The sequence below is a fragment of the Octopus bimaculoides genome, chromosome 5 (genome assembly GCF_001194135.2).
Source record: "Octopus bimaculoides isolate UCB-OBI-ISO-001 chromosome 5, ASM119413v2, whole genome shotgun sequence".
Lineage (NCBI taxonomy): Eukaryota > Metazoa > Mollusca > Cephalopoda > Octopoda > Octopodidae > Octopus > Octopus bimaculoides.
In genome coordinates, this window is record NC_068985.1 from 124,012,061 (window position 1) to 124,022,158 (window position 10,098).

At 35.0% G+C, this 10,098-nt stretch overlaps 1 protein-coding gene and 1 long non-coding RNA gene across 4 annotated transcripts in view; one reads left to right on the forward strand and one right to left on the reverse strand.

The window, feature by feature from the left end:
• The window catches only part of LOC128247835 (uncharacterized), a 641,437-nt gene that overhangs the window by 358,948 nt on the left and 272,391 nt on the right, over positions 1 to 10,098 (reverse strand). The gene's annotated exons all lie outside the window — the stretch shown is intronic.
• The window catches only part of LOC106872967 (uncharacterized), a 12,087-nt gene continuing 10,266 nt past the window's right edge, over positions 8,278 to 10,098 (forward strand). The window contains exon 1 of the long non-coding RNA XR_001409821.2: positions 8,278 to 8,386. This is a non-coding gene — a long non-coding RNA (uncharacterized LOC106872967). The remainder of the gene's footprint in view (positions 8,387 to 10,098) is intronic.

Sequence of the window (10,098 nt, forward strand, 5' to 3'; positions counted from 1 at the left end):
ATATACATATATACACACATATATATATATGTTAATATACATATATATGTATAGACGCACACTTACACATAGACACATATTTATATATATGTGTGTGTATGTATGTGTATGTGTATGTGTGCGTGTGTGGGTGTGGGTGTGAATTAAACAATACGTATACTTATATTTTTACCGAACAAGAAATAAGGAAGTAGATTGAATGAACTTACCGTTGCATTGAACTCGCTCAAGAGATTTGATAGATATTAAATAAACTTCATTGGTTATTTTATTTATTTTGCAATTTCTTTTACTTTCTTTATTTTCTATTTTTTTTTTGTTTGTGATCAACAAATAAAAAATTATTTTATTATTTCGTTCTCTGTTTTAAAATTAAATTTTTCTGAACAAAGTTTCCAAATCGCAAGTTTGTTAATAAAACACCATATAAGATTACACACACATATACATATATGTATTACGTACGTGTGATGCGTATATGTATATCGAATGCGTATATCTAATGTCTGAATATGTATGTGTGTGCGTATATATATATATGCACACACACACACATATGTGCAGAAAGCGAATTTTCATTAATATAGGCTTTGATCAAAGTCAAGACTACACAATCACGTCTTTCTTATGATTTAAAGATGGCGAGAATATGTCTTTTGGATTGTGCCAGTTTGATCTTATGTTCTTTTCGCATTCTTGCATAATTATGTAGGAGATTTTTCCAGTTTCTTGTATTTTTTTTTTCTAGATATTTTCCAATTCTTTTCAAAATGACTTCACTTTATACTTTCTTATCATTTCGATCTAAGTTATTGTGTTCGTCCAGCTCTCTAGCGCTGCTCATTTAATACTAGTCTTGCTCTCGGTGGTTATTTGGCAGACACTGTTGATATATTCAATCTAATGGTTTATGATATTTCATTTCACATTCCAAGTTCACCACTCCCTCAATAGTCAATAACATGTCATTAGTATTATTTTAGTAGTACTAAGGTGACGAAGAGCCAGAACCGTAACCTGCCGGAGAAAATGCTTACCAGCATTTCATCCATCTCTACTTTCTGCGTTCGAACTCCGCTCAGGGCGACTTTGCCTTTCATCCTATCAGGGTCGATGAATTAAGTACCAGTTGAGCAGATGAATTAAGTACCAGTTGTGCCTATGACAGAAAAGATTATCAATTATACTAACACCATTAGTATTATTAGTACTATAAATGTTATAAAATTTATCAATAAATTTTTTTTTAAGATTACCACAGGCCTGAAATTTAGGAAGTGGGTCTAGTCGATTACATTGACTCCAGTGTTGAGCTAGTACTTATTTTATCGACCCGGAATGATGAACGGCAAAGTCGACCTCTGCACAACTTGTAGATCCAGAACGAATGTTGCTGAGTATTTTTCACTGCCTTTAACATTATGAATAACACTGATATTATTGATTTCAAATTTTGGCCCAAGGTCAGTAATTTCAGAGATCGGGTAAGTCGATTACATTGACACCAGTGATCAATTGATATTTATTCTATCGAACCCGAAACGGTGGAATTTTAGCTCGGTGGAATTTGAGCTCAGGACGTAAAGTCGGACATTAGAAATTTTGCCCGGCGTGCTAACAATTTTACCAGTTCGTTGCCTTCTAATAATACTGGCATTATTAATAACATTATTTATATTAAATATAGATCTAAAGATTGGTAGAATCATTAGTCAACATGATGGAAGGTGGGAGATTTGGACGAGCAGTATACAAAATACCATGCAGTATTTAACTACGAATCTTTGCGGCCTAATTTTAAGTATACTCAAAATCCACTTCCTCTTTCATAATTCCATGATTGATAGATTAACAATGAAGTACTGGAGTAAGTTGAAATATGTGACTACACCCTTCATTCAAGCATTTTCTACCCTTGTTCGAAATTACTATTATAATATGAAAGGTAGAATTTGTAGGGTATTGGAGAAAATGATGGGAGCGTAGAATTGATACGTTATCGGAAATAGATATTTCAGCATCTACTTATGTCCCTTCACACTCTTAACTTTACATCTTGGCTATGTCTACTTTGCAGTTCCTCCCTTGTGTGAAGACTGCAATAAATATCAAATATTGTATCGCCATTCATAGTACCAAAAGTACGATGAATACCTAATAATGGTAATGGCTACTTCGAATACCTAGCTCTAGAAAGTTGTCAGGAAGATATCTTCACACTCTGTGTGCATTCAAGTTCTGTAAACCGCATCAATTTATTACATCCACATAACTTTGGATACAGAAAACAACAACCAAGTGTAATAATTTGAAGTGCTGCTGAGATAGATAGAATGAGCTGTCGGAGCAGCAGGCTATCGCAAACAACTACTGGAATTTTGTTAAAGGAATTGACAAATACCTAGGGATCGTGCAAAGATGATCCACATCAATGTGTCAGCATATACAGAAGAAACGAGTAACATTTAAAATGTATTTATGAATAAGAAATAATAAGTCTTTTGCGTAAAGCCCACAGGCATCCTCAAACATAAAGTAGAGATCAAAACAAACCCCACTGTTTTTCTATCTTGCTGATAGAGTGTGAAAATTTCCAGAGAATCTGCTTTACATTTCAGTAACACAACACCTTGCAAATTCCCCCTCAGCGTTAAAAGTACCGAAGTGTAGAAAAGAATAAGAAATGTATTTAAAACAACCAACGCATTACAGAATGTTTTATAAAGGACACGCAAGACTGTCGCTAATAGTCAGACTACAAGAACAACGGAAGACTTCCATGACATAAAAAGCATCTAAGTCAAAAATAGCTGACCATAGACGGTGTAAGAAAAGAAACGATACTCCGGTAGAGATTGAAATTTCTATACTTGAGAGTAAACCACTGCAAAAAAATAAAACATCAAGGGCAGTGTATGAATGACTCTTCCTGAACCTAATGCCTAATGTTAGTACCACCATCAGCTCAATATGGCTTCCATTACTGAGTGATAATTATAAATATTGATTTCAAATGGGGAAGAGTTTTTGTTTTCTAATCTAAGGGTAGCAACCTCTTTATTCTCCATAGCGGTAATTGTAATTCTAGGCGAAGGCATAATGAGTATGAAAATATGCAGTATAAAGACGAGATTAATTCTACAGAGAATTATAATCTAATTAACAACTCATCTTTTTACAATTAATTTATTATTTTTTAGATATGCAGTCAAGAAACTGACTTCGACAACTGCTTTCAATTTTTGTGTGGATGATAGCGATTTAATTCATTATAAAAAAACGAAGCTAAGATGAATTTTGATAAAAAAGAAGTCATTAACCTATTATGACACATGTCCCCAAGGTATTATCGCTTGCATGTAGTTACTACTTCACATAAGGCATAAGTGGCCTAGTGACATTCACACTCATACGTCGTGAGTTAACGCTTTGGTTAGAGACAATTACCATTATATGACAGCTCTCAGACAACCAGAACTTTCAAAACAGGAATATTGAGATTGACACCTATGATACATTCGCATTTGCATTATATATCTGCAATAATGTGATCTGTTTTCAAACTTTTAAACGTATTGAGATTTGTATTTTTGTAAATTATACGGTACACCTAATATGTAGACAATTTAATTTAATAATCTTTGAAAGTTATGTATGGAAAAAAATATTGTTAAGGATTCTTTATGTCATTTATCTATCTATCTAGCTGCCAATCTGTCTGGCTTACTATCTGTATGTATGCATGTATGTATGTACGTATGTATGTATGTATGTCCATATGTCTGTCTGTTCGTCTATCTATCTATCTATCTATCTATCTATCTATCTATCTATCTATCTATCTATCTATCTATCTATCTATCTATCTGTATGTATGTATGTATTTATGTATGTATGTATGTATGTATGTATGTACGTATGTATGTATGAATGTATGTATGTATTTCCATCTGTCTGTGTCTGCCCGTCTGTCTTCTATCTATTTATCAATTTATCTATGTCTTTCATCCTCTCTCTGTATATATATAGATATATATATCTACCTTTTCCTTTGTCTCTGATATTTTTCTAATCCTTTAATCCCGCTGCCCCCTCCCCATCTCTCCTCCTTCCGCGTGACCGGTGTCAATATATATACATAATTATATTTATATCTATAATTTAGAGAAGAACCACCATGGTGCAACTCAAACGATGAAGGAGGTCAGACACCATCAAGAAAAGCGTACTATACAAAATACTAGTTTAAAAATCTAAAAAATCCAAGAGAAAATTTGTACTCCATAAAATCTATAAAATATTAGACTAAAAACTTAAATCAGTTTAGTAAATTTATAAAAACGAAAGTGAATGAAAGACTACGCGCGTTTCATGGCCACATAAAAGTCACCATGAAACGCGCGTAGTCTTTCATTCACTTTCATTTTTATAAATTTACTAAACTGATTAAAATTTTTAGTCTAATATTTTATAGATTTTATGGATCACAAATTTTCTCTTGGATTTTTTAGATTTTTAAACTAGTATTTTGTATAGTACGCTTTTCTTGATGGTGTCTGATTTCCATCGTTTGAGTTGCACCATGGTGGTTCTTCTCTAAATTATTAATATATTTCTCATTATATAATTCAATTTAATATTATTAAATTGTATACCCTTGTAAGTTCGGATTTTGAAATTCCTTAAAATTATAATAGACGAGAAAAGAAGATAATAATGACAGGTCTTAGGATGCACCACCCAAAATCTGACATAGAAAGGTTATACATACAACATACTGAAGGTGGTAGAGGCCCTATAGAGCTAGAAAACTATTACAAAATAACTGCCTTAGGATTACAGAAATACCTACTTCAGAAGCAAGGGAAACTGATACAAATAGCCACAAAACACGAACAAAACAAAAACTGTCTTCAGTCTTTAAGGAAGCTGACAAATGCAAAAAGCGAATCATAGTACCTAACAACCATGAAGAAAAAGAAGAAACGTCAAAAGTTGTGAAACAACTGAAATCCCAACTAAAACTATCACAGCAACGGATCATGATAAAACGATGACAAGAAAAGCCTCTTCGTGACAAATATTAGGTTAAACTAAACAGAAAAGAAATAGACAAAGCAAAATCCCAACAATAGCTGAGAAGGATAGAACTCAAAGCAGAGACTGAAGGATTTTTAATTGCAGTACAAGATCAAAGCCTTCCTACCAGACATCACCTAAAACATATAATGAAGAGAAATACAAGCAACTGCATAATATTTGGTGATGGAGAAGAAACAATAAATCATATTGTGTCTGGCTGCCCAGTTCTGGCTAAGAAGTAATATATTCACAGACACGTCAGAGTTGGAACCTAAATAGACGGGAAGCTATGACAACATTATGAAATCACAACAGAAAAAAGATGGTATAGGCACATGCCTGAAAAGATCATAGAAAATGAGAAAGCAACCATAGTCTGAGATATGCCAATACACACAGAGAAATCAATTCTAATAGGGCGGATATAGTTGTCAGAGATCACCAAGAAAACAAATGCTTTCTAATCGATGTATCAATACCAACAGATGACAATGTTTATTTATAAGAAACGGAGAAACTTTAAAAATACAAAGATTTGGAAATAGAGCTAAGTCGAATTATGCAACCTATTCTAGTAGACGCATTAGGTATGATGAGAAAAACATTCAGATAAATACATAACAAAAATTCCAAGGCTTACAAGTATATATAGCATACAGAAAATAGCACTACTAGACACAACACACATCTTACGTAAAACACCTTCAAGGGAATGAAAATAAGAGCATCACAACAAACCACAACGCATACCTGAGGCACACAGATCTGCACTTGGTAGCGCAGTGAAAGCAGGTGATAAAAATAAGATTACTGAACAATATTAATAATTCTTCTTACTAAAGGCACAAGCCCTGAAACTTTGGGTTGGAGGACTAGACGATTACATCGACCCTAGTGTTTCACTGGTACTTAAAGGTAAAGTCAACCTCGGCGGAATTTGAATTCAGAACGTAAAGACGGACGAAATGCTACTAAGCATTTCGTCCAGCATGCTAACGATACTGCCAGTTCCGCTGAGGTCGACTTAGCCATTCATCTTTTCGGGGTCGATAAAATAAGTACCAGTTGAGCACTGTTTTCGATGTAATCAACTTTCTAGAATTGCTGATCTTGTGCCAAAATTTGAGACCAACAAGAAAACTTTCTTACACATGAGGAATAGCCTGGACTGCTCGTTTCAAACTTGAAAACATCAGCCAATGAAGAATGTCAAAGTCAGTAAGGCTTGCTTTCTTTGGGGCTTGTGCAGAAAGCATATTACAGAGGTAGTTAGCCATTGGTATCCTCCAGAATTCTATCTGTCTTAGAAAAGGAAATTGAACTCAGTCTGCCTGATGAGTGAATGACAAATATTGACGGTGAATGAGGGAGGCCTATGTGTGGTCGTGCGATTGTAAGAAACGGCAGTGGTAAAATTTTACAAGATACATATCCCTTTTGAAATAGTGGCAATCGAAACAATAGGTATTTCCGGTAAATCAACGAAGGCTTTCATCAACACCATCGGAGCCATGATAGCTGAAATAGCATTTCGCTATGGCTGTGGCAACGAAGTGGTTTAGTAAATCGTTTGAGGCAAATCGCGACAAAGCTTTGCACGTCAGAGACTTACTGGAATATTAATAGCTATATCCTCGTCTTTTGTTTATCAATATAGAAATTAAACCGTGGTTATCAATTAACGCATGTGTAGTAATTAGTTTGCTTCTCACCCAAAGGATTCCGAGTTCGTTTCCAATGTGTGGCACATTGAACAAACGTCTTCTAGTTTCGTCTCGATGTGACCAATGTTTTGTAAGTGGGTTTAGGAAGCGGAAACTGAAAGAAGCCCGTCGTATGTATATATGTATCTGCATGCGTTCGTGCGTGTGTGAGTGTGTGTGTGCGTGCGTGCGTATGTGCGTGATGAATTTGTGTGTTTGTGTGTGCGCGTGCGCGCGTGTGTGTATCTTTGAGTTTGTATTTGTCCCCCACCAACGCTTCACAACCACTGTCGGAGTATTTACGTGACCACATCTTAGCGGTTCGACTAAAGAGACCGATAGAATAAGTATCAGGCTTAAAAAGAATAAGTCCTGGGGTCAACTGTGCCCCAGCATAACCGCAGTCTGATGACTCAACCAAGTAAAAAGAAATAAAAGGATAAAAAAGTTTAAGAATATTTACAGATATTTATTGATGAGGAGAGGAGACTCAATATTGAGAGTAGAGTCAAATTTCTCGTAAAAATCATATTGACTTAGTCTTTAAGTTTCGCCTGAACACATGTTTATAATGTGTGTGTGATAGAGAGAGAGAAAACGTGCGTGTATACGTGTGTGTGTGTGTGTGTGTGTGTAAAGATAAAAATACCTAAATATACAGTATATAAATAACCTTGAAGCCATTCTGTAAAATGTAGCTACTGCAGTTAAATCACATGGTTTTTGGTCAGTGTCAAGGATCAGCCTAACTAATTTCAGATTTTCTAACTACTTTATGATAGATCAATAACTCATTTCCTGGTCACACATAGTTTCAGGATCTCTTTCAAGGCTTCCAATGTTGGTGAGAGGAACAGAAGTTATACCCTGACGGGGGACCTGTCGGAATGCTTGAAACGGAGTGAACACCACTGGAGCCATACATGCTCCACGTGGCATGATGAAAGCGAGTTACAAATTACAGCTATCACTTAAGAACAGAATGTTTAACGGTAAACCGCCCACGGTTTCTTTCAAAAAATTTTCACTCGAGGGGCTTTGGTCGAACCAATACCAGAGTGAGATCAAGGTACCGTGCAGAATTCCAAACCAAGTAGCAGCGAAGAGGATCTCTTCTTAACTAAACAGCTACAAGCGGAAGGCTTATATTTACGTTACTCAAGCAATGCTTTCTGATTAAGAATCTTAATCAAAGCCATTTTGATGTTATTCATTTCGTATCTCACATTGTTGGTTACAAGTTTCCGAAAAGGCAATCACTAGCTCACTGTATATCTAGTGGCAATAATAAAAACGAACTGAGTGTAATTCGGTGAAAAGAAAGTAGCTCAGAAAACTTCGTTCGTAAAGAATGGCTATTTGTATTCTAAGCAACGTTTATAGCTTGCTATGTCCCTCCTATTGCTCCACAACTTCCTTTTTTTAACCTATTTACTTTGGAAAAGATGCCTATATAACATATATTCTTCTTATGTCATTGCTGCGCTGATTGGCCTATTGCGTTGTGACGTCATAATCAGAGTAGGCGTCTGATAGCATTTTATTTAGAATCCAATTATGAACAGACGTAATATTGTGTTGAGAGATAAACAAGATTTGTGGTATGTAGCAACGATTGGCATTTTTTCTTTGGGATCTCATGCCTCTATAATTGATGTGCATTTACATTCTATTTGATATTTCTGTTTAGTTTCTCACTCTTTTTATATGTATATGCGTGTGCGGGTGCGCGTACACGTGTCGCTCACCCTCCACTTTTTATACACACACACACGCACACACACACACACACACACACACACGTATGCATGTATGTATGTATGTATGTATATATGTTCACACGTCTGAATGTGCAAAGAAGAATATTATGTATTACAATTGAAAAACTATTCAGAACATCATCTATAACGTTGTTGTCGTTCTATACATGTTTTTCAGTAAGAACTTTCAACGGTGAAGCAGAATGATAATGACATCAGTATAACTGGTCTTATAAGGCATACGAATGCTGTGGACCCCTTTTATCTATACGTAACAAATAACAAAAAAACTGTTGATCGTAAACATACTTATAATTATCCTAGAGACAGATAATTTTGACTTTTGCTCAGTCTTTTGGTTGTGGGTCAGAAAGGTGGGGATAACTATGATTCATTCTCTCGTCAGTGCAATGTAGTAACGTAGCTACCGAGGACAAGGAGATGGTCCGCCCCAAACAATAATTTTGATCTGTTGTATAAATTTTGCGAACTGGAAAGGCGTGGAAAACTTAAGAGCGGCTGCTCCACGTGGCACACACTCTAACTGTGCCACTGGTGCAATGATTCTTCACTTCTATAATACACAGTTTCGCAAAAAATGATATTTGTTACATGACGCCTTTCAAAATGTGGGAATTGTGCTGGGGTGATTTGCATTATTACATCAGATCTATGTTACGAAGAATAGCTATTCTTGCTGGTGTTATTGTTGCTCTTATTATTTAGTCCCAGGTTGATCATAACCATGCAGATTCATTATCAAAGTGGTTCCAGCCGTAACCTTCCCACCCGTTATTCAGTTATTGCTCGTCCAGATCTACATTATCCAAAGTCTCCCCATTTTAAGACCTCGGAATTATGATTTAAAAACGATTTCGTCTGGCTTTTATTTCTAACAAATTCAGATACCACATAGAAACTCTAACACTGGTTTGTTTTGTTATTTAGCGTCTAAAGAACATTAATTATACTGTAATATGTTGGGATACTTGAGACAAAAAAAAAAGCAACTAAAACTATCAACAATTTCAGACACCTCATTGACTGAGCAGTCATATTTATAACCATCTTGTGTAGTAGAAGAATAATTACACATATGTTTTAACATGAGTAGAATAACTATGACGAGAAAAATAGGAAACAAGGAAAGTATAAAGTAATCCGAATCTGATTCCAATTGCAGAGCGTAAATCACATTTTAATTGAGAGAAATTTGGGTGATGAAAATGAGATCAATAACATGATTTAGTAGTCACTACCAACAACAACAACAGCAGTAGCAGCAGCAGCATTGTGGCAAAACGTATAATACATCAACGCATGTGTTTATATATGTATACATAAACATATGCATTTAACATATATATATATATATATATAATTATATGTACTTCTTCTATCTTAATGAATAATAATTCTTCGGATAGAATAAATGGGTTAATAGAAACCAATGTAGCAAAGAACACAAAACACATAGGTTGTAATCCTTTGAAACATATGTAGGAATAAAGTATGCAATTATAACATGCGTTTTCTCCATTCCTTAAATTTAT